Below are 23,552 nucleotides of genomic sequence, written 5' to 3' on the forward strand. Positions count from 1 at the left end.
TTTGGCAATCACAAGTCTGATCTATATGTCCATGAGTTTGTTTCTATTCTGTAGATAGGTTCATCTGCACCATATTTTAGATTCCACATGTAAGTGATAGCATATGGTATTTGTCTTTCTTTTTCTAGCTTACTTCACTTAATATGAGAATCTCTGGTTCCATCCATGTTGCTACAAATGGCATTATTTTGTTTTTTTTATGGTTGAGTAGTATTCCATTGTATGTATGTACCACATCTTCTTAATCCATTTATCTATCAATGGACATTTACATAGTTTCTGTGTCTTGGCTATTGTGAATAGTGCTGCAGTGAATACATGCATGTGTCTTTTTGAATGAAAATTCTGTGTCTTGGCTATTGTGAATAGTGCTGCAGTGAATACATGCATGTGTCTTTTTGAATGAAAATTTTGTCCAGATACAGTCCCAGGAGTGGGATTGCTATATCATATGGTGGTTCTGTATTTAGTTTTCTGAGATACCTCTATACTATTTTCCATGTTGGTTGTACCAGTTTACATTCCTACCAACTGTGCAAGAGGTTTCTCTTTTTTCCACACCCTTTCCAGCTTTTGTTATCTGTAGACTTACAGCCATTCTGACCAGTGTGATGTGATACCTCATTGTAGTTTTGATTTGCATTTCTCTAATACTTAGTGATGCTGAGCAATTTTTCACGTGCCTATTGGCCATACATATGTCTTCTTTGGAGAAATGTCTATTTAGATTTTTCTGCCAATTTTTCAATTAGGTTGTTTGTTGTTTTTGTTGTTGAGTTGTATGAGTTGTTTGTATATTTTGGAGATTAAGCCTTTGTCAGTTGCATCGTTTGCAAGTATTTTCTTCCATTCCATAGTTTGTCTTTTTTTGTTTGTTTGTTTGTTTGTTTCCTTTGCTATGCAAAAGCTTATAAGTTTGATTAGGTCCCTTTGGTTTATTTTTGTTTTTCTTTCTATTGCCTTGGGAGACTGACTTAAGAAAACATTTGCACAGTTGATGTCAGAGAATGTTTTGACTACGTTCTCTTCTAGTTTTATGGTGTCTGGAATTATGTTTAAGTCTTTAAGCCATTTTGAATTTATGTTTGTTCATGGTGTGAGGGTGTGTTCTAGTTTCAGTGATTTATATGCATCTGTCCAGTTGTCCCAGCACCACTTGCTGAAAAGACTGGCTTTTTCCCATTTTATATTCTTGCCTCCTTTGTCAAAGATTAATGACCATAGGTGTCTGGGTTTATTTCTGGATTATCTATTCTGTTCCATTTGTCTGTATGTCTGTTTTGGTACAAGTACCACACTGTCTTAATTGCTGTAGCTTTTTAATATTGTCTGAAGTCTGGGAGAATTATGCCTCATGCTTTTTTTTTTTTTTTCCCTCTCAGGATTGCTTTGACAATTCTGGGTACTTTATGGTTCCATATAAATTTTTGGTTTGTTTATTCTAGTTCTGTGAGAAATGTCATGGGTAATTTGATAGGGATCACATTGAATCTGTAGATTGCTTTGGCTAGTATGGCCATTTTAATGATATTAATTCTTAGCAATATATTTTGAATATCATTATCCACAGTGGGCAGTGGTTTAAAATATTGAAGGAAAACACAGCATGTGGTGTTATGTAAGTTGAATCCACCTTTTTAGGCATTTTAGGCATTTATTCATCTTTCCCAAATGAAAAGATTTCCTTTTTTTTAATTTTTTTTTTAAATTTTAAGGGTCACTCCTGCAGCATATGGAAGTTCCCAGGCTATGGGTTAAATGAGACCTGCAGCTGCAGGCCTACACCACAGCCACAGCAACTCCAGATCTGAGTCGCATCTGTGACCTACACCACAGCTCACAGCAATGCCAGATCCTTAGCCCACTGAGTGAGGCCAGGCATTGAACATGCATCCTCATGGATATAGCTCCATGACAGGAGCTCCCCAAATGGAAAGATTAAAAAATTATGTTTTGAGAACCTTGGGCAGGATTTTTAAATTTTTACCTTAAAGCAGTATCTTAGCAGTAACACTTAGCTTTTTCCTGGAGGCAATCAGGAATTACTGAAAATTAGTAGTTAGGAGAAAATAATAAAAACATTGTTTAAGCAAAATTAAAATTAAATTAGCAATGAATGGAGCTGTTCCAAATGTCAAGGAATTAGAGCCAGGTAGCCATTTAGAAAATATCTTAGCTAGTAACTTAGTCCCTAGACTAACCATAAGAAACCAAATTAGGGGAGGGAAGTAACATTTTTTATGTCCTGATGTATACCAGACACCATGTTAGCACTACATATAAATTACTTCTGTCAATTTTCACAGTGACCAAAAATAGCAGATATAATTACCCATCTTACAGAGGAGAGAATGAAGGCCCAGAAAGGTAGGACCCCTGTTCCCACATAGCTGGTAAACGGCAGGGAATGAGAGCAAACCTAATTGGACTCCAAGGCTCACACCTGCCCTACTGTGACTCTTTGGCTCTCTCCATGGTCACACTGGGAAGGCTCAAATAGAATTGGGATTGAGAAGACTCCCCAGGACTAGGGAGTTGAACATCAGGCTGAGTAGACAAGGGAGAAGGAAGTCACAGAGAGCTCTAAGCCTCTTTGCTTGGGAGTCTCTAATGATGGGAGCATACCACAGACAAGAGTAATCTGGAGAGAAACTGGTTTTGGAAGAGAAGATAAGAAGTTATCACATGAATTTGTAAGCGATATGAAATTAGATACAAATTTTAAAATCAGATGTTTTAATTATTCTATTGTGAATTACCTATTCATAGATTTTGCCAATTTTATATTATTAGAATTTTTCTTAATTTTTAAGAGCAATTTTTGTAGTAAAATAATTATTTATCTTCTGTATTCAATTTTTTTCTAATATATAATTTGTCTATTGATTTTTTTACAGTAAATTGCACCATGTCAAAGTTTTTCATTTTGGTATGATAACATTACTGTCTTCATTGTTTCTGGTTAGTCCTGGTTGAGATAATCTATCCCATTCCTGATTATACACATGGTCTCTTGCATTATCTTTCATTGAAGTCATTAATACATATGAAATTTATTTTTTATATGATATGAGATGAACTGTTTGCTCTATCTCAATGTCTTGGTATTGATAGAAGAAAGAAAGGCTATTAATTTTTGTATATTTGTCTATATCCATTAACTTTACAAAGTCCTCATATTGATTCTAGTAGTTTTTTATTAGTGTCTCTTGGATATTCTAGTTATACAATTATATGACTAGCCCCAACAGCCCCCCCAAAAGAGTTCATTTATTCTTTTCCAATGTTTATATCTTTAATCTTATTTTCCTGTCTTGTTCATATCTTATTAAATTCATTTGAACCTCTGAGACTGTGTTAAGTAATAATAGTGACAGTGATCATTTATGTCTACTTCCTGGTTTTAATTGAAATAACTGTGTTTTACCACTTGAAATTATATTTGATATTTCATTCTTGGTAAATATTATTTTTATTTATTTATTTATTTATTTATTTATTTATTTATTTATTTATTTATTTATTTTAGGGCTTCATCCACAGCATATGGAGGCTTCCAGGCTAGGGGTCTAATTGGAGCTGTAACAGCCAGCCTACACCACAACCATAGCAACATGGGATTCAACCCACATCTGCAACCTACATCACAGCTTACAGCAATACCGGATCCTTAACTAACGAATTAAGCCAGAGATTGGATATGCGTCCTCATGGATACTAGTCAGATTCGTTTCCACTGTGCCACAATGGGAACTCCTATACCAACTTTACTTAGATGTTTTATTAGAAAGTCTTTTGGATTTTGTTAAATGGCTTGTCCCATTTATTGATAGGATGCGTGTTTTTTCTTCTTTAACCAACTGGTAAGATGGATTAGTATTTCTAAATTTCCTAATATTGCAGCACCTTTGTTTTTGTGAAATAAACCTGACATCATTTAGTTTTTTATATATCATTTTCTATACCCTTATATTTTATTTATGAGTTTAGTACACTATTTATAAATGAGATTGGTCTATAATTTTTCTTTATTTTGGAGCACTAACATCAGAGTTCTTGTTAAAATTAAATTAAGTTAAAAAATAAATAGGTTTAATAACACTTGATTATCTGTTTTTTAAAATTTAGATAAAATCTCATTATGAATCCAGTATCATTAGAAAAAATTCAATTATGAGCTCATTTGATTCTGTTGCCTCTTTCAATAGTAGTTATATAATATTTTCAGAGTTTTCTATAATAATTTGACTGTTTAAATCTCCAATTCTCAGTTGAGCTTTAATTATTTATATTTTGACAGGAAATTGTTCATTTTTTTTAAGGTTTCAGATTCATATCCATAATATGGCATGTAATCCTCTTATTTTTAAAATGCCTCATCTATCTATGGTTATACCTAGTTTCTGATTTTTAATGCTGTTTATTTTTATTTATCTCATTGTTTATTAAGCTTTCAAAGACCTAGATTTGGGGTTTTTTTTTTTTTCAATGCTTTCTTCTACTTTTCATTCCGTGACATTGCTTATCACTTCTATGTTCATTAATTTTTTCTTCCTGGTTTCTTTTGGTTTTTTGTTTTTATTTTTTAGACTTCTGAGGGGACTACTGAGGTTTTTTAATTTCTTATCCTTTTTGTTTAATAATAAAGGCATCTCAGCGTATAAATTTTTGTTTGAATAAACTATGTGTCCCATCTTTTTTGTCTTTTTGTTTTTTGTTTTTGTTTTGTTTTTGCTTGTGTTTATGTTTTTTTGAAATTTTATTTTTATTTTTTTACAGAATAAAATACATATATTTAAACACAATTATATTACACAGATTATTATACCATGGACCTTAAGAAACGGATTAAGTGACTTCCTCTGGAGAAGTGGAATGGAAAATATGCTGAGACAAATAGGAAATTTATTCTATACTTTACCCCATTTTGTATGGCTTTCATCTTTACTATTTAGTGTTATCTATTACATTTCAATTTTTCTTTAAAAATTAGTATTATATTAAAATTGTGTATATTATGCAACTAAAATTTATAAAGAAGAAAGCCTTATATACCATTAAATATTTTATATAGCATAATAAAAAGAATAACAACTGGTAAGAATAACAAAAATAATATACCCTCTGAAAATAAGTAAAATATAAAATGCATAAATTGTTTAAAAAACAGTGTAACTATGTAAATATGTCCTCACAATTTGTTACATCTTATTGATTCTTCAGTGTAGGCATTACACCATTCTAGATGATGTGATAAACAAGACATTCTAGACCTTACATTGTACCATGGAGAGAAATGGTTATTAATCATATAATTGTAGAACTGTATTATTTAATTGGACAGTTGCATTCTTTAATTATAATTATCATAAATTCTTTGATGGAGAGGAAGTCAGAATCAGATCTAAGGAGACTTCAGGATTCCAAGAATGATGTCAAATGACCCCCTTCATGGTGGATTATGCACTTATTTACTGCAAGATATATTTCTTCTCCAGAGATTCCTTGTTTGTGTATCAATTGTAGATTTTTGGTTTGCAGTTATTCTGAAGTTTTTATATAAGAGTCTATATGTATATGAGATTGTTTTAAGTTGTTGTTCTCTTAATTGCAAGTGCATCTCCAGTGTCCTGCATTTGTACCCACCTCTTCTCATGAGCTCTGATTTTGGTGGTATAATTGTGCATGGATGATTTCATATCTTTACTGTATATATACCTTTACTGGTGAGCCTTGTCATTTGTGGAATTTTTGTTTCCTGTTGCTGTCTTTTCTGCCTAGAGAAGTTCCTTTAGTATTTGTTGTAAGGCTGGTTTAGTGTTGCTGAATTCTCTCAGGTTTTGCTTATCTGTGAAGGTTTTGATTTCTCCTTCAAATCTGAATAAAAGCCTTGCTGGGTAATGTAATCTTGGTTGGAGGCTTTTTCCTTTCACCACATTAAGTATATCATGTCACTCCCTTCTGGCCTGCACGGTTTCTGCTGAAAAATCTGTCAATAACCTTATTGGGGTTCCCTTGTATGTTACTTGTTTCTTCTCCCTAGCTGCTTTCAAGATTTTCTCTGTCTTTAATTTTGGTCAGTTTGATTAATATGTGTCTCGGTATATTCCTCCATGGGTTTATTTTATATGGTACTCGTTGTGCTTCCTGGATTTGAGTGAGTGGTTCCTTTCCCATGTGAGGGAATTTTTCAGCTATTATCTCTTGGAATATTTTTTCTGTCCCCTTCTCTCTCCCTTCTCCTTCTGGCACCCCTATAATACGAATGTTGGTGCATTTAACGTTGTCCCAGAGTTCTCTGAACTCTCTTCATTTGTTTTCAATCTTTTATCTCTTTTATGTTCCAAATCCATAATTTCTACTAATCTGTCCTCCACCTTGCTTATTCGTTCTTCTGCCTCCTGTATTCTGCTGTTAGCTGCTTCTAGTGAATTTTTTATTTCAGTTATTGTATTTTGCATCTCTTCTTGTTTAAGTTTTATATCTTGTATCTCTTTGGTCAGTGTTTCCTGTAAGTTATCCATCTTTGCCTCCAGTTTATTTCCAATGTCTTGCATCATCTTCAGCATCAACAATCTAAAGTCTTTTTCCTGGAGGCTGAGAACCCCATATTTTTTAATATGAATTATTTTCCTTTATTTTTTAAGTAGTTTGGAAAGTAAGAAGCGAACTACTTGGCTGCCTAGATCTAGCATATTTAGAATGTGTTATTATAGGAGTGTGTAGCAGCTCTAAAAATGGAAATGCATATTTTTAGAACAGAATAGCAAATCCAGAAGTAAAATTTGTTTTAATATAAGTATCATTAACAAATGGAAAAAATAAAAATTATGTAATAAGTGGTATAGGGATAACTAAAACAAAAAAATCCAAATACACCAAAATAAACCTTAAATTAAGTAGGAAAAAATAACAGGAAAAACTAGCACTAAAAATATATAGAATTTACCCTTATTATAGTGAGATAAAACAGTGTTTTAGAAATTACAGAGAATAATATTGACAGCTTTTGACAATAGGAATGTAGAATTTCTGACTTCAAAAACTGATGGTTTTTGAACAATCTAAAAATAGAAGATGGACAAAAATTTACATCATACCATGGCATGCAAAGGGTTACCATTTAAAAAATTTGTTCAACTGTGTAAGAAAACTCTAAGACCACATGTAGGCAAAGGGTTGAAAAATAGAAAGAGAAAATTAACACAGGAAATACAAACCTTTAATTACTAATAACTAAACAAAAATAAAATATTTACCTCCTTTTAAATTGGTACAAGTCTTTAATGATAAAGTTCCCTTCCTTTGGTGATGAAAAATTATTATATTTTCCTAGCCGATAAAAATGTTTGTGATCAAATAATTTCCTTCTTTTGAATTTATGTTTAGAAAACAGCAGAAGAAAATTATTTATATACACAGACCATATTTTTAATAGTGACTAATTAGAAGTAGTTGATCCCCAACTCTAATGAAATGGGTAATAAATTATCATATACCTTCATTTGGAACATTATTTAGACTTTTAAAATGACAATATTAACTCTAGGTATCAATATGGGAAATGCTATAATTTAATATAACATAGTAAAAAAAATCCATAGAATTGTGTGTAAAATTATAATTATAGTCATGTAAAAATAGGTATATTTGTGAATAGAAACCAAAAAGGAAAATGAATATATGAAAATAAATTTTAGTGTAATAAAAATGAGCGATTTTCTCTTACTTAATTTTTTTCTGATCTTTAACAATAAACTTTCTCCAGAAAAGAAGAAAACTCTACAGATATTTCATGACTTAGCTTACATTCTACCTCCTACAATTAAAAGACTTCACCAAAACAATATAATACTGGTTAGCCACAGTTTTTATACTCATTAAAATCCTTTCCTTCATTTAGTGCCATCTACATTCCAATCAGAAGTGCAGCTGATCTATTCAGTTCTTCATGTGGTGGTGTGTAGTTATAAATGTAATACAGATTCATCTAAAGGATAGTGTAATTGCAGAGCAAAATCGCATATAATTCCAAGATGAAATTAGGGTTTCATTTCTGCTGCTAGTGTTGAGTAGATTCACTCTATGGGTAACACCCAAACTGTGTTAACAGAGAAAGAAACCATCTTAAAATGTTATGTTACCTCTCTCTTGATGGTGATTCTTGGACAGGATCATTAAAACTTCTCTTCACTCAAGATGATACGTATCACTTCCTATAAACCTGTCCATGAAGGGCACCAAGTTTTGCTTTTGCTTTTGTTTTTACCCCACAAAAATCTTATTTGCATGTCAAATTTTCAGTAGAAATTGTCAGACTATTTAGAAAAATATTTATTAATGTACCTCTTGCTTTATCCTTCTGGCGAACTGATTGCATCAATGTATTGTTTCTTTCCAATTTTTTTTTTGCAAAGGTGGTTACTGTGGTTTAGGAAAGCAATAAAGCTATAAGTGCAGGAAAGACCGCAAAGTTTTCATCCCAGGTCTTCTGCACTATTGTTTTCCCATACTTGATACACTTTCTTCTCTCCTCTAAGGTCTGGGGGTTATGGGGGGTGGCTTTCACAGGTCTCCCAACTCCAGTGGTCCAAGCTAGCCCCTCTGCTCTCCTCCTCTCACTATCTATTTCTATTTGTTATAATCTGCTTCTGTCTCTGCCCACTATCCATTGACCTATTCAGTAGCCTCTTACTGCAATTTATCTGTTCCCATCTGTTGGCACTGGGCTGACCATATACTGAGAATAACTTCATTTTTTCAGAAAATATTTATTTGGCATTTACCACATGCCAGCCAACTGGCCTAATCTTCACTTTGACTTCTGTGTGTGGGTGCTCTCCAACTCTTCATGTGTCTTCACTAGGTGTCTGACTTCCTAACTACACACTGGTTATATGTGCCAACACTCTTAATTATAGCCATTCTTGGCAGCTTTTTTTTTTTTTTTGTTACTTTATATTAAGAATGTGCCAAAAAATTTCTCTAGCTCCAATTCTGTTGCCATTCATATTACTTTGTTTACTTTTACTTTCTCTACCATCTTGTGACATTTATTTTCATAATTTTCATGAATTTCAACAATATTACTTCTAAGTCTGCTTTCATTAAATGAATACCTGATTTTTCTACTACTAATTAATGTGCTTAAGATTTTCTGTTATCTTGATAATCATCTCTAGTTTTTCTAGTTTGTTAGTATCATTTCAGATTTTTTTATTTGAGAAGGGGAAAAATATTTCACAGTGAATATCTTCTCCCCAGATAAATCACTGGATTAACACAATGGGCATAACATTTTAGATTTTCTTTGGGCAAATTAAAATTAGGGTAGACTGATGTGCTGCTTATCTCATGACTCTCCATGGGTCTTGTTTTTAAGAAATATTTATTTGTTCAAAGAATTCAATAGAAATATTTAAATTCACTTCTATATATGTGGTTTGTAAATGGCTTTTTTTTTTTTTGTCTTTTTGTCTTTTTAGGGCCACACCAGTGGCATATGGAGGTTCCAAGGCTAGGGGTCCAATCAGAGCTGTAGCTGCCAGCCTACTCCAGGGCCACAGTCATGTGGGATCCTAGCTGTGTCTGTGACTTACACCATAGCTCGGCAACACCAGATCCTTAACCCACTGAGTGAGGCCAGGGATCAAACCTGCGTCCTCATGGATGCTAGTTGGGTTTGTTAACTGCTGAGCCATGACAGGAATTCCCCGTAAATGACTTTTTATAGTTAATGATCTTAAATCCAATTCTAGGCATTTGCATTTTGATACTCCTTACAAGTCATTTTACTGGCTTCTACACATTTCAGAACCAGCTGTAAGTGAAAAGCATCACAAAAAGGCTTCCTTTCTAGGACTAGTTGAACATCTTCCCTTCTGTTATCTTAGCCTAATTCCCTGCCTCACCTTCTGTCTCTCGTTTTTTCCTTTCCCTCACTACTGCACCTCCCCCACCACTCATTCAAGCACTTTACTACCTCCCCTGAATTTCACAGTCTCTTAATTCATCTCACTTGAATTTCTGTACTGTGGCTTATTATTATTTATACATAATTGTTCCTTATTCTCTTTCAGGTTCTCTCTTTTAATAAATGCATTAACATTACATACTTTTTTGACTAACATGAAACTTTTTTTGCATTCTAAATTTTTTTTTTCTTCTTAGGGCTCCACCTGCAACATATTGAAGTTCCCAGGCTAGGGGTCAAATTGGAGCTGCAGCTGCCAACCTATGCCATAGGCACAGCAACGTGGGATCCGAGCCACATCTGCAACCTATACCACGGATCATGGCAATGATGGATCCTTAACCCACTGAGCAAGACCAGGGATCAAACCCACATTCTCATGGATACTAACTGGGTTCGTTACTGCTGAGGCACAATGGGAACTCCAACATTCTGAATTTTTAAGCTGTACTGAATACTGTATAAATATTATGTTTCCATGGCTCATGGAATTAGGAGTTCCCATCATGGCTCAGCAGTTAGTGAACCCGACTATCATCCATGAGGATGTGGGTTGGATCCCTGGCCTCGCCCAGTGGGCTAAGAATCCGGCATTGCCATGAGCTGTGGTGTAGGTCACAGATGCAGCTCGGATTCTGTGTTGCTTTGTGGTGTAGACTGGCAGCTGCACCTCCAATTGGACCCCTAGCCTGGGAACCTCCATATGCCATGGGTGTGGCCCTAAAAGACAAAAAGACCAAAAATAAAATAAAATAATAAATAAATAAATAAAATGTAAAGTTGTTCAAATATTTTGTATTCCCACCTCTCTTCTAGAATAAACATATCTTTCTCCATTTTAAACTGTATAACCATCTCTTCCTTTGTGTCTTTCAGCCTCTACCCCCAACCCACATTCCCCATAAATGTGGTTTTAATTGAAAGCATGCTAGGCCAAGAATCACATGATGACCCTCCATATATTAGCCAGGTGACAGTGACATGTCATTTAGCCTTGATGAGTGTGTGTCCACACCTAGGTAACTGATGGGTTGACTAAGGCCTCAGAGGCCCCTTCGGGCTCCAAAAGGCTGTAATTCAGATCCTAACTGTGATGCCTTGTGCTTGTTTCCAAAATTACATAAATATTTGTATCTTTACATTGATACTGTTTTCTTTTAAATCACCATTGAACAATTTCAACTTTGATTCAAGTAGATAGTCTTTATAATTGTTACTTTTCTACATAAAAACTGTTAACTTTGTTTTACCTACATTTTCCCCATATTTGTCTTTTGAAACATAGATGCTTGAGAATTTAAATGAATATGATAATTCTAGTCCATATATTTAATAGTGGTTTAAGAGTAAATCATAGGCTCTAATTAGCAGCCTAAGTCTTAATGTCAAACTTTCATCTTTTTCATAGGAAAATAAATATACAAAATGAAATTTTAGAGACTAAATTCTTGCTTCCCTTTTAAAGATTTATTTATATAAGTTTTGTAATTTTATGTTTAGATCATACTAATATAACTTCCAAAAATGAATAATTTATCTCAATTGATAATACTCCTCTCAGAGGTCATTGTGACCTGCACACCCATCCACTTAAATGGTTTTCCTTCCACCTGGTAGAATAGAGTGTCCTTTACTTTTTGTAAGCAGTCACAAATATTGGAAGACAGAGTTCAGATAAATCACTTTAGCATTAATGTTCTTCCTGAAATTTATTTGACCAACTTTCAATTTTATTCCTAGTGAAAACGCTTTTGGGTTTTTTTTTGTTTCAGGAAGTTCTTTAATACAATAAATGGATAAATATTTTAATGAAATTATTTTGCACATAATATTTTGACACTCTAGTTGAATTTTTAAAAAATGGCCTTATTAAGAAATATTTTGAGGAGTTTCCATTGTGGCACAGTGGTTAACAAATCCAACTAGCAACCATGAAGTTGCGGGTTTGATCCCTGGCCTTGCTCAGTGGGTTAAGGTTCTGGCATTGCCGTGAGCTGTGGTGTAGGTCACAGACACGGCTCGGATCCCACATTGCTGTGGCTCTGGTGTAGGCTGGTAGCTACAGGTCTGACGGACCCCTAGCCTGAGAACCTCCAAATGCCCTAGAAAAGGCAAAAAGACCAAAAAGAAATATTTTGAGTATAATAAAATTCACACATTTTTAAGTATGTAATTCAATGGTTTTTAGGATATTTACAGAATTTTATGACCATCACCATGATCTAATTTTAAGAGTATTTCTATCACCCAAAAAGAAACCTCCAGGCCATTAATAGTCATTTCCCTCACTACTGCACCTCCCACACCACTCATCAGTTTAGTTTATTTCTCTAAAATTTGCCTGTTCTGGACATTTCCTATAAACAGAATCATAAAATGTGATCTTTCTTATTTGCTTCTTTGACTTGCATAATGTTTTTGAGTTTCATCCATATCGTGGCATGTACAAGTACTATAGTCCATAATTAGTAGCTCCTCTGCTAAAGTGAGAAAAATCAAAATGAGTGATACAGTTCAGCTGAAAAAAATAGTGATCCAAAAGTCAAACACTTCCACTTTCTGACAAATTTATGCCTTTTGCAGGACTTTTCTGATAGGTTAGTAAGTACTTTGACTTAATTACTTCATTTATAAAATAAGAATATGATAGCCTTCCTTAGCCACCTTGCAGTGTTAGGGGAATTAATAAGATAAAATGTAGGAGCACAAAAGAACTACACAAATAAAGAATATTAAAGTGCATTTTAAAGTGATTTACATGATATGATAGCAAACCAAATGATTATATTTAGGGTAATAAAAGGGTTAGGATTTCCTTAAATATGCCTTTAATAATCAAGGAAAACTACAAATTTTAATGTCTAGAGGTCCATTTGCCTCCGCTAATTTATTTTCCCACCAGCATTGGTTAGTTGTTAACAGCTGTTTTCCTGCTCTTAGAACAGGTTGTTGAAGAGGGGAATGGCTATGGTTAATTTAGGAGTTATCTATTGCATGGCAGATGGGAGGGTCTCTGAACAGATTCCACTGTGACCTTATCTGCAAGGCATGACCTTCAAAGGGAGTTCACTGTGATGAATTGACCAACCGTTATTATTCCTTTTGAAGCCTTAACTCCGGAAAAAATAATGTAACCTTGGCTTCCAAAAAAAGAGGAGAAATGTTTGTACAAACAGAAAATCAAGGAGGTTTGCAGTGATCCTTAGTTTTACTAAATTCACCAGCCCTTAAAAGAGGTTAACTTGATATTGGGACACTGTGGGCTGCTCCTATACTTAAAAGCAGAGGTAAAAATTATAATAAAAATGATTAAGTTGATGATCTCTAAAGTTCAGATGCTTTTTTTTTTTTTTTTTGGCCACACTTGCAGCATGGAGATGTTCCTAGGCCAGGGAACTAATCTGAGCCACAGCAGTGACAATGCTGAATCCTTAACTGCTAGGCCACCAGAGAACTCTCAGTTTAATTTGTTGACATTTTGTTTTGTTTTGTTTTGTTTTGTTTTTTACTCTTTAGGGCCACATCCACTGCATATGGAAGTTCCCAGGCTAGGGGTCAAATTAGAGCTGCAGCTGCCAGCCTACGTCACAACCACAGCAGCAAGGGATCTGAGCCACATCTGTGACCTACACCACAGCTCAAGGCAACACTGGATCTTTAACCCACTGAGTGAGGCCAGGGATTGAACCTGTGTCCTCATGTATACTAGCCAGGTTCATTACTGCTGAGCCATGACAGGAACTCCTTGACATCATATTTTGTTATCTTTTTGTTTTGTATATCCCTTAGCTACTTTTTGTGAATATAGATAATTTTACTACTCTTTTTCTTTTAATCTTCCTACTAACATTCTAAGAGGTGGATCTACTACCATAATGGTATGTTTGCCTTTAGCCACAGGTATTTTTTCTTTCTTTCCTTTTTTTTTTTTCACTTTTTAAGGTTGTACCTGTGGCATATGGAAGTTTCCAGGCTAGGGGTGGAATTGGAGCTGCAGCTGCCAGCCTACGCCACAGCCAAAGTGATGTGGGATCTGAGCTGCGTCTGCAACCTATACTGCAGCTCATGGCAATGACAAATCCTTAACCCACTAAGTGAGGCCAGGGATCAAACCCACATCCTCATGACTAGTTGGGTTTGTAACCCACTGAACCAAAGCAAGAACTCTAAGTTGTTTTTTCTTTTATTATTTAGTATTTCTAGTTGTGGTCTTTTCTTTTCCATTTAGAGAAGTCCCTTTACCATTTACTGTAAAACTAGTTTAGTGATACTGAATTCTTTTATATTTTTCTCATTTGTAAAACTCATTATCTCTCCTTTAAATCTGAGTGATAACCTTGCTGAGAAGAGTATTATATTCTTGATTATAAATCCCTTTCACCATTTTGAATATATTGTGGCATTCCCTTCTGGCCCACAAAGTTTCTGATGAAAAAATCAGCTGGTGGTCTTATGGGAGTTCCCTTGTGTGTAACTGGTTGTTTTCTCTTGCTGCTTTTAAGATTCTTTAATTTTTGCTACAATGGACTTCTTTAGAATGATTTTATGTAGCCTTCTCCGTACTTCCTGGACCTAGGTGTCTTTTTCCTTTTCTAGGTTAGGGAAATTTTTAGCTATTATTTCTTCAAATAAGTTTTCTGCTCCTTTCTCTCTCTCCTCTCTTTATGGGACCCTTATAATGCAAATGTTAGTACACTTGCTGTTGTCCCAAGAGTCTCTTAAACCATCCTCATTTAAAAAAATTTTTCTTCTTTGTTTACTTTGGTGACTTCCACTTCTCTGACTTCCAGATCACTGATCTGTTCCTCTACATTATCTAATCTATTGTTGATTCATTCCAGTATATTTTTTATTTAAATTATATTATTCTCAGCTCTGTTTGGTTCTTCTTTATATTTTTTAAATAATTGTTAAACTTGTCACATGTTCATCCATTCTTCTGAGTTCCTTAAGCCTCTTTATAATCATTATCTTGAACTCCATATTAGATAGATTGCTTATCTCCACTTCATTTATTCTTTTTCTGAGTTTTTTTCTTGTTCCTCTGTTTGGAACATACTCTTCTGTCTCCTCATTTTGCCTAATTATCTGTGTTTATTTCTATGTATTAGGTAGGTTGTTTATGTCTTCTGATCTTAAAGAAGTTGGCCTTATGTTGGAGATGTCCTATGGGGCCCAGCAGGCACATTCTCCTCTGGTTGAGAGAGTATATTCTCTATGGATGCTCTCATATGGATTGTGTGTGCCTTCTGTTGTGGCAGGGCCAACTACTGTGCGTGCACTGGTAAGTGGGGCTGGCCACCAGCAAGGTGGTGGACAGTGCTGAGTCTCAGGGAAGCTGGCTGCAAGGCATGAGGAACCCAGGGCTATTGTTAGTTTGCTAGTGGGCATGTAAGTCCCCAGCACTAATATGCTAGAGGGAGGACTCCATATGGTGTTTGCCACTGTCTTCATGGTTGAACAAGCTCCCAAAAATGCCTGCTTCCAGGGTCTCCATCCCAAGGGGAAACCCCAGTTGCCTCCTGTGTCTCCAGGAGGCTCTCCAAGGTAAGCAAGTAGGTCGGATCCAGCCCCCTTCCAAACCACTGGCTCTAGGAGTAACCTTGTGGCACAGTGGGTTAAGGACCTGACATTGTCACTTCAGCAGCTCCACTAACTGCTGTGGCATGGTTTCAGTCCCTGCCCTGGGTATATCCACATGTAATGGGCACAGCTAAAAAATCAAAAACAAAGTACTGGCTCTATGCTGGAATTCAACATGTGTGATTTGGCATGCATCCATTAAGAATAAAGTCTCTGTTTCCAACAGCCATCCAGCTCTCCCATATGCAAGCCCTGCTGGCCTTCAAAGCTAGATGTTTGGGGGACTCATCTTCCTGGTGTAGCGCTCCCAGGTTGGGGAGCTGATTTGGGTCTTGGACCCCTTGTTCCTTGGGGAGAAACTCTGCAATTGCTAATATTCCCTTTTTGGGGAGAATAATGGGTCTTGACTATTTTGTGTCTCTGTCCCTCCTACTTGTCTCATTATGGTTCTTTCTTTATATCTTTAGTTGTGGATAATCTTTTCTGTTAGTCTTCAGGTCATTCTTATAGATAGTTTCTCTGTAAGTAATTGTAATCTTGGTGTGTTCATTGGAAGATAAGCTCAGAGTCTTCCTACTCCACTATCTTGGCCAATCCTTTCCCCATTTATTCTTTCTTCCATTCTGTACTTGTGCCCTAAGGTAATACAATCCTCTTCCCCCTCCTCTTAACCTAAGTCATCTTCTGCCCATTTAGTCACTAATTATCAATTAATTTGGTCATTCAGCATTTAATTAGGCATCTATATGATAAAGTCTAGGCTTGATTAGGAACAGATCTTCTATGTTATACATGGATTCTACACTAAGCATGCTGTGTTCTCAGGGAAGTTCCATCTGAACAGTGAGAGGAGGGAGCTTTCCTCTGCCCTGTCCCTAACATCCATATGGACACACTCCTGGCAGTAGTAAAGCCAGTCACTCTTTCACACATGGTCTCACCCAAGTACACAGCAGATCTGCTACTCATAGACATATACAGATTGTCTTCATTTATGGGCCAGAAGTATGAGTAATAGTGACACTATATGAATGGTAAATAAATGACCCATCTCCTTTCCCCACTCTGTGTCCAATTTCTCACCTTTTACCAGAATCTCTATCCCAGTAGCTAGTCACTAATACCATCCTTACATCATTTTTTAAAAAGTAATTTCTATGAATTTAAGTAGATTTCTTTCTATCATCCAAATAAAAGCTAACATTCACAAAGCACATGTCTGACACATGTGGCTCTGAAGCCACAGAGTGCCCCTTATTGTCATCCTTCTAGGTTAAGAACTTTTATTTTCCCTAATTTACAAATGACATTACTGGGGCATAGAGGAATTAAGTCCTTTGCCCAAGGCAGCACAGCCACTAATTGGCAGAATTGGAACCTGAATCCAGAACTGTGCTGCCAAAACTTGGGCTCTTAACCCTTGAACTCCACTGCTTGTGAACATAAAAGCATGCACATTGTTATCATTCATTTATACTTTAGAGAAAGGTACTATATCAGGCCACTTCTGGTACTGGTAGTAAAAACAAGTTTCCATAAGGGGAAGGCAGAATAAGTCCAGAGGAGAGTAGACATTTGCTGATGGGTTATACAAACAATTGATAGGTTATGAAGTGGGTTATGAGTATAGGTATTCTATGTGGTTCAATGTTAGGCTACTTTAATATGATTCTTTTGTTCCCTATTATCAAAATAAGCCATGTTCACTATTGATTAGGAAATTCCAACATATGCAGTGTTATAAACATTTAATGTATAACCTCCTAGACTTTCTGTTTTGGATATATATAATTTTTAGGAGTGGAGTATAGAGTTTTACAATCTTCACTCCCTCCATTTCTTCTATTATGAAAAATCTTTCCATGCAAAAATTATTCATAATATTCTGATTTTGGATGAATCAGTTTTTAATCAATCCTATTTTTGAATAATTGTTTTCACCTTTTTTCCTGTTAAAATGATATTGTGATAAACATCCCCATAGATAACATATGTATATATGTACATGTGATACATATCTTTTCACATATGTAATAGTGTTGCCTTCAGATTTTTTTCATTCTTAAAATTATAAAATGTCTTTGGTTTTATGCTAGCTGCTTTTAAATTTAGTAATTGCGTGGAAGAATTTTTAAGTGCAACTTTCACAAAGTAGTTTTGTAGCATGAAAGCACTCTTTGGAAGATATTCTTGCCCTTTTCCTATTTTACTATCATCTGAGCACAATAAAGAGAAAGGGGGCAGTAAAAAGAATCAATACTCTGCATAGCTAAGTTGGGCTCCAACTTCTTTGCAGTGTGTATAGAATTGGTCCTGCACACAGTAAGCTTCTGATTATAAAACACACCTATTGGTTAAAGAAAGTTGATGTTCAAATGGTTATGTGAATCTACTTGAAAATTTCCTGAATATTTTTAGATCTAAACTTCCCTATATTCCATTTACTCATTTACTTTATTATTAACCTCACGTCTTTTTTATCCCATAAGTGTTTTCAGCTAATATTCTGTTCAGTATAGGTCCCTGCCCCTTCCTATTTACTTTACTTTAGGCTGTCCATATTTGTCACTAATATTTTTCATTTTCTTGAAAATTTTCATTAAATATAAAATGATATATAAATACATATGTAAAAATTGTACGTATAAAATAATGAGATATATATAATTGTGTGAATACTTATTTATACAGGTTTGTCAGAAAACTAGGTAGTGTTCTAATGTATTCAGAAGTTTATAAGTCATGAGGATTGCCATTTGAGAAATGGTAGTTGAATGGTTTAACCAGGGCAAAAAAAAAATAGAATTTAATACTCCTATCTTATCCATCCATGATTTGTAATATTTTATAAGCTCCTATCAGTGACAGTTATTTTGTGTTATATTTGGCTGGTTTAATCTTCATAACAAAAAAATATAGGGTAGGGGAGGGTTAGAAGCTTTTTTTTTTGTATTCTGAAGTAAATTCTTGATCCTTAGTATTAGGATAAAATTTATTTCCAAATTTTAAATATCTGATTATCTCTCAACTCTACCCTCCCTACATACATCCAGATAAATAATTTTCTCATTGAATATAGCTACATCTGGACCAAACTGCAACTTTTTAGCTGTATATCCACACCTGTTCTAGCATCTGATTTATAAAAATCTCCAAATGTTATTTCGGTCTCTTCTGACATTATACAGAAAATGTTAATGTACTTCAAGAATACTTACTTCAAAATAGATGTGAATCAAACTTCTGAAATATAAAATCCTAAAACAAAATGAACTTTCCAAGTGGCTATATTCACCATCTAAGCTTTATAAAATGTTTGCTTAAGTTAAAATATGGTAATTTGTATTGATGTAGTTGAATACTCACTAAAGAACTTTCTTCTATTATTCATATATATATTCTTACATCTTTAAAGGTTTTCTCTGTTAATGTTCGTTTAAAAAAATTAAGTGAAGTACTTCTTTTGTGAAGGGTATTTGCTTATCAAACTGTGGTCCAATAATATATATGTATAAATGACATCTAAATGCAGCATACTGGTTGTCTTCATTCACATCAGTTATATCTGATCAGAAATCTCACAATTTTAGCCTCATAATTAACAATCTAACTAAACAAAATCATTTTGAAAGGTATAAAAATAAACAGGTTTAAGTTTAAAGGTGTTATTGATTTGTTATTTAAAACAATTTATCGTTCATAAAGAAAAATGAGACACTTGATTATAATTTCTCTAAGGACAGGGGAATATATCTTACTGATATTTGTACACTGGATCTAGCTAACATGGATCCTACCTGTAACATAGTAGGCTCTCAATAAGAGTCTTTTTATTGAAGTAAAAGAACATATTTAAAAGAAAGTTGCATTCTGATGCCAAGATACATATTAGATATAACCAATGAAAACTGTACAACACTTTCCATTCCACCCTCTTTAATCTTACATGCATAATCTTAAAGATTTGTTAGAATACTTGTTTCTAGTATCTACAAAATTTTATTCATTCTTTCAACAATTTTCCAAGTAATTGTCTCAGACACTGAGTATAATAGATAAGGTTCAGGCTCTCATAGAACTTACATTATAGTTAGTTTACATTATGAAGGTTAAGTGAGTGTAATGCACTTAGAACATCATACCTGGCACATAGTAAATACTCAACACTCATTATCTGTGATTATGATGGAAGGTATGTATGTAAGTGCTATTCAAAGCACTGAGACTAGATGAGGTCAACCAGGGAGGAAATGCAGGTAGATAAAAGGGCTATCGACTGAAGCTCTTGTACCTCCTAATATTTAGAGTGTACCTAAGAATGAGAATGCTCAATAGAGACTGAGAAGCAATAGCCATTGCAATAGCAAATGAGGGATAAGAAAATAAGAAAGTATAAAGGAAACAAGAGGAACATTTCAAAGAAAAAGTAAACATTTGTGTCAAATGCTGCTGAAAGTTTGAATTAGATAAGAACGGAGAACTTTTGGAATTGACAATATAGAGTCATTCATAAACTTGAAAAGTACTGTTTCTGCAAAGGATGAAGAAAGCTCCATTGAGTGGACAGAAAAGAGACTGGGGAACACGTGAGTCATAAAAAGGGATATATATATGACTAAGAAGTATAAAATGAGACGGTCAGCTTCAGTAGTAAGCAGAGAACAGCAAAACTAAATCAGCAATGAGACACTGCCTTTGCACCCTATGGATTGGCAAAAAATAATAATAATTATAATAAGTAGCCACTTCTAGTAAGTATTAGCAAAGCGAGACCCTCCATTCAGTGAGCTGACAGTGTAAGCTGCTACCTCCATTCTGGGAATCATTTGGCATTATATAAGTATGTGTATGCCTGTGACCTCATGAGTTTGTTCCAGGGATATACTGCAGAAAAAACCTCCCTTATAAGTACACAAGAAGATGTGTAAAAAGCATTTTAAAAACCATTTGTTTGTTTATGTATATATTTATTTATTTTTAATTGAAGTATAGTTGACAACAACATTTTATTAGTTTCAGGTGTACAACATAACAATTCAATACTTTTATAGACCATACTTCATTTTAAATTATTCTAAAATATTGACTGTATTCCCTATCTCTTATTCCCATCCTTACATCTTATTTATTTCATACCTAGTAGTTTGAACCTTGTGATCCCTTTCTTCCAACTTGCCCCTCCCCTCACACCTCTCCCAGCTGGTAACCACTAGTTTGTTCTCTATATCCCTGAGTCTGCTGCTGTTTTGTCATTTGTTAATTTGTTTTATTTTTTAGATTCCACATGTAAGTGATAACATACAGTATTTATCTTTCTCTGTCTGACTTATTTCACTAAGTTTAATACCCTCCAGGTCTACCTATGCTGTTGCAAATGGCAAAATTTCATTCTTTTCTATGGCTGAGTAATATTCTTTATGTATTCTTCGATTGGTGGGCACTGAGATTGCTTCCATATCTTGGATATTGTAAACAATGCTGCTGTGAACATTGTGATGCATATATTTTTCAAATTAGTGTCTTGTTTTCTTTGGATATATACCCAGGAGTGGAATTACTGGATCATGTGGAAGTTCTATTTTTTATTTTAAGGAACCTCCATAGTATTTACCATAGTGGCTGCACCAGTTATATTCCCACCAAGAGTGCACAAGAGTTCTCTTTTTTCTACATCTTTATGAACACTTAACATTTGTTGTCATTTTGAAGATAGCCATACTGACAGGTGTAAGGTGATGTCTCATTTGTTTTTATTTGTTTCCCTAATAATTAGTAATGTTGAGCATTTTTTCTTTTTTTTTCTTTTTTCTTTTTACTGTCTCACCTGCAGCATATAGAAGTTGCCAGGCTAGGGGTCAAATTTGAGCTACAGCTGCCAGCCTATGCCGCAGCCATAGCCACAGCAATGCCAGAGCTGAGCTGCATCTGCGACATACACCTACCATCCCTTGAAGTGTTGTATATCTTTATTGCTGAAGTGAGTCTCTTGTAGGCAGCATATGTGGGTCTTGTGTTTTATTTAATCAGGCACCCTATATGTTTTGATTGAGGCATTTAGTCCATTGACGTTTAAAATGATTATTGGTAGGAATGTACTTATCACTATTCCGTTACTTGTTTTCCAGATGTTTTTGTGGTTCTTTTGTGTTCTTCTTCCTTGAGACTCTTCCCTTTGTGGTGTGGTGGTTTTCTTTAGGGTTATAGTTGCGTTCCTTTCTAATTTTTGTGTATCTATTGTGGTTTTCATTTGTGGTTACCATAGAATTTATATATATTGACCTATATCTACTTGTTTTAAGACGATAGTCATGTAAGTTCCAACACATTCTAAAATGTCTGCATTTTTTTATTTGCTCCCCCTCCCCAGATTGTTTTTGATGGCATATTTTACATTTTCATGCCTATACCCTAGCTATTCATTGCAAGTATAGTTGATTTTATAATTTTTGATCTTTTAACATTCATACTAGCTTATTTAAGTGGTTGGTCTGCTGCCTTTACTAAGTATTTGCCTTTACAAGTTGGATTTTCCCCTTCCTAGGTTTTCTTATTTCTGGTTGGAGCCTTTTCTTTCTCATCTAAAGAAAACACTTTAACATTTCTTATATGATCTATTTAGTATTGATGACCTCTCTTAGTTTTTGCTTGTCTGGAAAGCTCTTTCTCTCTCTAGTTCCAAATGATAAACTTTCTAGTAGTGTATCCTAGGTTTTAGGTTTTTTTCTTCCCAGTACTTTAAATATATTCATGCCACTCCTTCCCGGCCTGCAAAGTTTCTGCTGAAAAATCAGCTGGTAACCTTATCAGCTGGTGTTCCCTTATATGTGACTGTTTTTTTTCTTACTGTTTTTAAAATTCTCTCTTTAACTTTAGCTATTTTAATTATGATTAAAATGTCTTAGTGTGAGTCTCTTTGGGTTCTTGTTTGGAATTCTTTGTGCATTTTGTATTTTGTTATCTGTTTCTTTTTTCAGGTTCAGGAAGTTTCCAACCACAGTGTCATCAAAAACATTTTCTACCCCTTGTCTTCTTCTATGATCCCTAAAATACAAACAAATTTTGATATACCTGACATTGTCCTAGAGGTCCCTTAAACTATTCTCATTTTTTTAAAATTTGTTTTTCTTTCTACTGTCCTACTTGGGTGATTTCCACTGTTCTATCTTTCAAACTGATTATACATTCTGTATCACAAAATCTTGCTATTAATCCCTTCTAACATGTGTTTTAATTTCAGTTATTGTATTCTTCAGGACTGACTGGTTCTTTTTTATATTTCTAGTTCTTTGTTGAATTTCTTGCTGTGTTCATCAATTTTTTCCCCAGGTTCAGTTATCAGTCTTATTACTATTGCTTTGAAGTTTTTTATCAGGTAATTATTTATCTCCATTTCATTAGGGTTTTTTTCAGGGGCTTTGTCTTGTTCTTTCATTTGAAACATATTCCTCTGTCTTTTCATTCTCTTTAAACCTTTTCTGTTTTTCCTTTATGAAAGTAGGTAAACTGCTTAACTCTCCTGGTCTTGAAGCCATGTTCTTCTGTGGGATTGTCCCCATGCAGTATGCATGTGCTCAGTGGCTTTGCTAGAAGAGCTGGATCTGAAGTGAGCACAGACCAGATCTTCCCTGAAGGTAAACTGGCAGCTGTTACCTTGGTGAACAGGGCTAGATTTGGAGGGGATAGAACCAGAACAGGTGTGAACCAGAGCTCCTTCTAGGCTCCATAGCAATCAGCACCCTATCAGAGGCAAGGCCAGGGCCCAATAGGCTGGAGCGTGAGCCCTGAGAGCATTCTCCCTCATGTTTTAGCTGTCTCTGACTTGGTTGGGAGCATTGCTGTGGCCCAAGGGATTCAGGCTGCACTTCTGAGTTGGTTCCACTTTTTCCCTTGTGTACACACCTTGGTTAGAGGCTGGGTCCAGGCTGGAGGGGTTGGAGTCACACTACTGAGCTGGTTCCACTCCTTTAGAAGTATGCACTTTCATGGGCATGCTGGC

At 34.8% G+C, this 23,552-nt stretch overlaps 1 protein-coding gene across 1 annotated transcript in view; it reads left to right on the forward strand.

Moving 5' to 3' along the window:
* LEKR1 (leucine, glutamate and lysine rich 1) overlaps positions 1-23,552 on the forward strand; it is a 237,110-nt gene that overhangs the window by 124,091 nt on the left and 89,467 nt on the right. The window lies entirely within an intron of this gene.

This window comes from Phacochoerus africanus, chromosome 1, assembly GCF_016906955.1.
Source record: "Phacochoerus africanus isolate WHEZ1 chromosome 1, ROS_Pafr_v1, whole genome shotgun sequence".
Taxonomy (NCBI): Eukaryota; Metazoa; Chordata; class Mammalia; order Artiodactyla; family Suidae; genus Phacochoerus; species Phacochoerus africanus.